The 7,415-nt window shown below is 42.0% G+C and overlaps 1 non-coding gene across 1 annotated transcript; it reads right to left on the bottom strand.

The window, feature by feature from the left end:
* Positions 1-538: 538 nt before the first annotated feature.
* On the bottom strand, positions 539-613 carry Trnas-cga. The gene has a single exon. It is a non-coding gene; the product is annotated as a tRNA-Ser (tRNA).
* Positions 614-7,415: the final 6,802 nt, after the last annotated feature.

Below are 7,415 nucleotides of genomic sequence, written 5' to 3'. Positions count from 1 at the left end.
GCAGCTTATAGACCTAGGTCAAAGATATTGTGCCTATGCAAGCCGGCAGGATTGACACACCTTGCAAAGAAAATCAGTCTGATTACTTTCTTGTCACACCTCGTATGCTCCTATTCTCGATTTGTTCCTAAGGACACCATCTGGAACCACTCCAAATTTGTTGCAATATTTCTGGGACAACCTTATATCTGGGCGTGACGTTGCAAAGCAGTGCCAGATCGAACGAGCAGCACGTAATGTCCGCAGTAAGAAATCTGAACGGTCGACTGCAGTTTATTGGGAGATTTCTAGCAAAATGTAGGATAAAGGATACGCACACAGAACACCAGCGCGATTTATTTTTGAGTACTTCTCGAGTGTTTGGGATCACCACCACGTGCGATTTGAGGTATTCCTCAAATAACTTCAAAGGTGTGCTAGAAGTATCAGTTATTGGTACGTTTGATCAACACACGAGTATTATGAAGATTCCAGAATGAGATTTTCACTCTGCAGCGGAGTGTGCGCTGATATGAAACTTCCTGGCAGATTAAAACTGTGTGTCGGACCGAGACTCGAACTCGGGACCTCTGCCTTTCGCGGGCAAGTGCTCTACCAACTGAGCTATCCAAGCACGACTCACGCCCCGTCCTCACAGATCTACTTCCGCCAGTACCTAGTCTCCTACTATCCAAACTTCACAGAAGGTCTCCTGCGAACCTTGCAGAACTAGCACTCATTCTGGAAACATCACCCAAGCTGTGGCTAAGCCATGTCTCCGCAGTATCCTTTCTTTCAGGAGTGCTAGTTCTGCAAGGTTCTCAGGAAAGCTTCTGTAATGTTTGGAAGGTAGGAGACGAGGTACTGGCAGAAGTAAAGCTGTGAGGACGCAGCGTGAGTCGTGCTTGGGTAGCTGAGTTGGTAGAACACTTGCTCACGAAAGGCACAGGTCCCGAGTTCGAGTCTCGGTCCGGCACACAGTTTTAATCTGCCATGAAGTTTCATTACCCTTTAGTTCCAGAAAACATTTCAATTCAAGGGCAAATACGAGTGTATTTCACTGCAAATAAATGCTGGTGAAGCTGATGTCTGTGCGCTTGTGCCGCCACCAGATGCCAGTGTCCATATCAGTTTGAGAGGTCACGTGACTAGAGATGCGGCTGCGCCAGCGCTACAGTGAGAGGGTGCTGACAGCGGCAACACTACTGCACCAGCGCCATCTGGAACCAACGTGGGAACCCGGCTGGGAACCCGGCTGGGAACCCGGCTGTGGCGGGAGAACAGATCTCTGGGTGCCAACGAGAGAACGTGGACCACGAGAATGTAGCGTGTTATGGAGCGGTCAAACAGGAAGCATGGGAAGATACGCTTGGGTAGCCTTTGGCTGGCGAACGGTTAGCAAGATCAACGTGGTGTTTGATAGAGCCATCGGTTTCAGTAAAGCAGTCTGTTCTGTGCACCAAATTCAGATTTTGAGGATCTTTCGTAGAGAGATCCGTACACAAATGCTGGAAAGTTCCCCAAGTCAAACCGACACCTAAGGAAGAAAATAGGAGTAATCCGCTGAATAATAGATCCATAACAGTAATGTCGATTTGCAGCAGGATACTGGAACATATACTGTGCTCGAACGTTATCAACTACCTCGAAGAAAACGATTTAATGACAAAGAGCCAACAAGACTTCGGTAAATAAAGTTCTTGTGAAACACAGCTAGCTCTTCGTTCTCACGAAGTAATGAGTACTATCGACATGGGACGTCAAATTGATTCGATACTTTTAGTTTTCCAGGAGGCTTTTGACACTGTTCCTCACAAACGGCTTCTTATGAAAATGGCGCGCCTATGGAATATCGTGTCACTTGTATAGCTGAATTCGTGAATTCCTGCCAGAAAAGTCACAGTTCGTAATAACTGACGGAAAGACACCGAGTAAAAAGAGTAATAGCTGACGTTCCCCAAGGAAGTGTTATAGGCTCTCTGTTGTTCCTGATCTACATGAAGGATTTAGAAGACAATCTGAGCAGCCCTCGTATTTTGTTTTCAGATTATGCTGCCATTTACCCTCTTGTGAAATCGAATTGCAAAAGTATTTACACAAGATACTGTATGGTACAAAAAGTGGAAACTGACTCTAAATAACGAGAAGTGTGAAATTATCGTCGTGAGTACTAAAAGGCATCCGCTAAATTTAGGTTGCACAATAAATCAAGCAAACCTAAAGGCTGCAAATGTAGCCAGATATTTATGGATTACTATCAGGAATAATTTGAGCTTGAACGATCGCATAGATAATACTGTGAGGAAAGCAAACATAAGACTGCGACTTGTTGGCTGAACACTTAGAAAATATAACATTTTTACTACAGAGACTGTTTACACTAGGCATGGCCGCCTTCTTCTGGAGTATTGCTGTGCGGTGTTGGATCCTCATCAGATAGGATTGACGGAGGTCTTCGCAAAAGCGTCTCATTTTGTACTGTCGCGGGAGAGAGTGGCACGGATACGATCCACGAACTGGGATGGCAGTCATTAAAACAAAGGCGTTTTTGGCAGTGGCAGGACCTTCTCATGAAATTCCAATCACCAACCTTTTCCTCACAGTGCGAAAATATTTTGTTGGCCCCCATCTACATAGGGAGAAATGCTGATGATGGTAAAATAAGAAAAATTAGAGCTCGCACGGAAACATCTAAGTGTTCGTTTTTCCCCGCTCTTTTAGAGAGTGGAACGGTAGAGAAGTAGCTTGAAGGTGGTTCGATGAACCCTCTGCCATGCACTTTGAATTGTAGAATAATCAGGTAGATACAGATGAAGTGGGTATACCTACCTGTTTGGCAAGCAGCTCTCTCCAGGTTCCGGGGCATGTTGAACGCCTGCCCGTTGCGCGTACGGTACAGTTCTTACAGAAAGCCGACGGCCAGTTGTATGGTGTGTTTATGCAATCTTTGTGTGTGAGCTTGACTGTGTTCATTTGCACTATTGTCAAATGAATATGTCACTGATTGATCACACTTGACATAGAGTTCAAGGTTTAAGTTGAGCTGTCGGTTTATGTAACGTTACTCAGTGAATCAAACTGCGTTTTTGTTGCTGGTGCATATGCAACTGAGTAATATACTGTTCGACACATATCAGTCATCGTGATACTTCTATTTACTTGACAGTGTGTAAATCAGCAAAGCCATGGGCTCCATTATCGGAAGATGAACTTGTTGTGTATTGGATATTCTCTACAGTGTAGTTTTATTTGGCTCTCAACTTGACGTTTACCTTGAATGTAACTGAGTGAATTTATTCTCTGCTTTTAATATTTTTGATTATTATTGCTTTTATTCTTTGAGATTTCGTTAGTCGCCGTGGGCTGTATCTATTTATTAGCGACTCTTGCATTTGGCTTCTTATTGTGGAAACGTTGTCCTGTTAATAAACGTTTCTTGTCGGATTCGCTACCCAGATGATTGATTTAAAAGTAAAACTGTTTTAACGAAGTCTTTTATTTATTGTCAAATAAAATGTTGAAAGTATTTGTTTACTCACACTCCAACACAGCCATGCCATTCACACTACCAGCCGTACAGTGGTATTCCCCAACTTAAGTCATTGTGAACGAATAGTTGCGTCTGGATATTTAGTATGTGACAAAACAACGTGTGAGAACTCAACAACACGTGCTGTCATTCTTTCGCAGGTTTAGACACCCCGTATAAGGTAAGAACAAAATTACTTTTATCTTAAAAAACTTCGGCCTCTTTCCGTGGCACACTTTAAGACGGAGCCTGGCACGAAAGTCCCACTTGGCGGTGTTTACATCGCAATGACCGTTTCTGGCCGCCTTTCTTTTCAATTTTACAGCATTTCTCAGATATTTATCCGAATATCGCTGCGCTTGCCTTTTCGGGGGCATTCAAATGTCTCGAAAATCTCGTTATGATATCTTGAACCGTTCACTAACTAAAAGGGTTGTTACGTCTTACAAGACTCATTTTGCACATACAGGATGTAAATAATAAGCTAGGTACACAAAATTTTATAATGTTTAGAGGAGGCGTAGAGACACTTCCTTTTAGGTGACAAAAATAACAGAAATGCAGTTTCCTCGCTAGGGGTAGTAATGGAACTGATCAATGGACCATTTTCTCTTTGTTTTGCATTCGCCGATACAAGCAGTCACGATATTTACAAATTCTGAGAATACCCGATACATTAAGACGACCAGATCACATATTAAACAGACATTTTTCTGAAATCACATCAATTTATGTTCAAAGGACGAATCCTTTTTCATAAATATAATTATTTTCACTGTTTCAATTAAATTCAAAATTATGTTTGATTGCCGTTATTGTCGTTTCTATGTTTATACTGGGTAATTATTAGAAAACATTTGTAATAGAAATAATTAACCATGTATAAATTTCTGTGGATGTAAAAGTCGATACTCTGTAAGAGCGTTGTGCTGCAAGATTTTGTATCCCTGGTCTTTCTTTACTAACACGTTTTGGTGCGTCTTTATAGTAGGGTGGAGTCTGTTCAGTTTTATTGTAGGAGATACTAGTAGCTGTATCAACTTAGCAGGAAGTTTTCGGATCGCGTGTGCAAATCGAGATTATGCAATGTCAGGATTAGAACATTGTATCGTGCCTACAGATGATCATTTCTGGTACTTACTTTAAATGAAAAAAAGCAGAAGTGAACCTCCTAGATGAGCCGCGAAAGACGTCGAAGTGCAATAAATCAAGACAATAAGTCGAGTAACGAGCGTTACCAAATTCTTATTATTCATCAACATTATTTTATAAATAATTCATCCGCCTCTCGTATTTGCTCTAATTTGCAGAACAAATTTCGTGCAAACGGACGCAAACTAGAATTCTGCCAGTTTCGCAGTAAGTAGGGTGGTTTGAGTGTCCCTGAAAGTTTTGACGCTACGGAAGTTCAGAGATGGTGATCTAAGTGCAGTCTGATGAAAGTTGTTTAAGAGATGTCGCTGAAAATGACGTCAGTTTACATTAACGGACAACCGACATCTAGATACTAATGATTGACCAATGCGCTGAGAATTGTATGCAGGCTAGTATTGCTCACAACTAACTGACTGGGCCATATATTTTGCCCAGCACGCTCGGTACACGAAATTACAGTATCTTTCTGCGTGAAATACTACCGGAAGTATTGAAGAACGTCGCGCTTGACTCAGGAAACTGTATTACGGCTCCCGTTTGATGAGGTCCCACACTTTGCCGTTTATCTCAGAGAGCATTTAGACCAACCTTTTCAAACTTTCTGTATTGGGAAAGGTGGGTCAGTAGCGTGACCACCACGATCTCCTGTGAATATCGTTTAGGGTGGAAGATGAAACGTTTGGTATACGAGACACCGATACGCGCTCCACAACTGACGGTTGCCAGTTTGGCTGAAGCTGTAGTCATTATTCCTGGAACACCTAGTTCTTTTGAACATATTAGACAATCACCAGCGCGCAGCTGCCATCGTGCGTTGAACGATTGTATGGCACTAAGGGACAGGAGACCCCGTCTGGAGGTGTTAGGCCGCCTGTTGCAAGTCGCCTGTCTTAGTTTCACACTCCGTCCTAAGAAGGAAATACATGCCTACAAAACGTACACTCTTTGACATAAAACTCGACCGTCGGCCGGCCGCTGCAGAGGCTAAGTCCGCGCTGATCGCGACATGGGGCAAATAAACTGGCCAACTCGCTAATTCTATAAGTCCGGCTATCTGCACAATCTGGCAACACTGTAGACTGCGGGACTTCCTGGAGGAAGTCTTGTCCCATATAAGAGAAACCAAACACTGTTTACGCCCGTGATATAGTGGTACCGTGCGTTGTTTCTATCTATAATGTCTGTGGATCGATACTACCTGGCGCAAAAAATTTTTATAGCCTCTTCCAACTGAATGCTGAAGACGTGAGTGTAATGGCAATTCAGATTCAATCTGTTTCACTTTCTATCACACCGATAACAAACTTTTATCCAGTAGCCATTTTGCGGCAGATTTCTAGCAGAGTGTCCTCCTCTGGACGCCGCATGCGACAAACCTCTGGGATACATTTGCTGGCTACTGGCAGCGGCCGTGGCGACAGCAGCGGCGCTGCACTCCCCCGTTCTTTATCGAAAGCGCCTGCTACCGCTCATCGCTTTTGATAATTTAAAACGCTTTATTATTATTATTATTATTATTATTATTATTATTATTATTATTATTATTATTAAATGTTGCTTCATAGAAGATTTCTACGATTTCCATTCTCACTCGAAAGCAACAGAGACTGACGCCCTGATTAGTAGATGGGTACTGTATTACATTAATCGGCAAGAGCTGCGTATGGTCCGAAATTAATTTTATAGACTTAGACGAAATTAAACCACCTCACTACATTCGATGAATTTATAAATGCTTCACACCTCTGTCTTTTCCTTTCAAAGTCAATTATTTGTGCAACTTTTGGCCAATATTCGGATGTTTTCGTCAAGCCAGAGTGAGCGTCTGTGGTGTAAAGAGTATTATAGTTTTTGTTTCATTCCTTATGGTAAGTCTATGCGATAAACTGTTTAAATACCTTCTAATGCATGGTCTGTAGCAGTGCAGGAACACTGCACATTTGGAGTTCCATGTATAGATTCATGAAGTATTTAACGTTGATCGGAAATGATAGTTAAGGTCATCAGATTTAAGCCAGAAAACGTTATCGATTTTGAGGTCTCATAGAATGGAAAGGAATTGCTAACGCCGGTGTCAGCAAACGTCTACAGTTGATTGCTATTGCAAAATTTAGAAGAGAGGAACTATATTTATCAACATATTCACTTCATAAACAACCTCCTGACATGTTAGACCCATATGACAAACAAAGCTCAAATTCGAATCGTTGACAGTAGGTTTGAATCTTTTCAGAAACTGTTTTACAGTGAAACATCTTGGCATTTGCAAAGCAGACATCCATGATATTAACATAATTTACTAATTCGAAATTACAAGGAGATTTATGTGTAAAGGCAATCTTCAGATTTAGCAGTTTGCAACTCCATTAGATAAAATGGAAAATAAAACGTTTTGTTCAGTGGCATTCACCGAGATTGGAACTGCCATTTCATACAGCACCAGCATTGCAACGCATAATGGAATCGATGAGCTAACGACACACTGGCGGCAACAGGCGGACTATAGTCATTGCGATAGTGCCTGAGCCTCAAAACGCAACATTAAACCCATAAACAGATGTTACTTATGTGAAGAATGCCGTTGTTGGAGTCCAGAAATTGAATATGCTTTCTAAGTGTCTCATCTTACAGTGGATTATATCGTATGAGTCTTCGATGTGAAAAACGAATTCCAAGTGAATTTAGCGACTAATGCCGGGCTACACCCGGAAGTAAATGCACTCTCACAGTAATGAGAAATACTTGCTACGGC

Source organism: Schistocerca piceifrons, chromosome 2 (assembly GCF_021461385.2).
Source record: "Schistocerca piceifrons isolate TAMUIC-IGC-003096 chromosome 2, iqSchPice1.1, whole genome shotgun sequence".
NCBI classification, from domain to species: Eukaryota; Metazoa; Arthropoda; class Insecta; order Orthoptera; family Acrididae; genus Schistocerca; species Schistocerca piceifrons.
The sequence above is the reverse complement of the archived record's forward strand: the minus strand, read 5'-3'. Positions and strand labels throughout refer to the sequence as shown.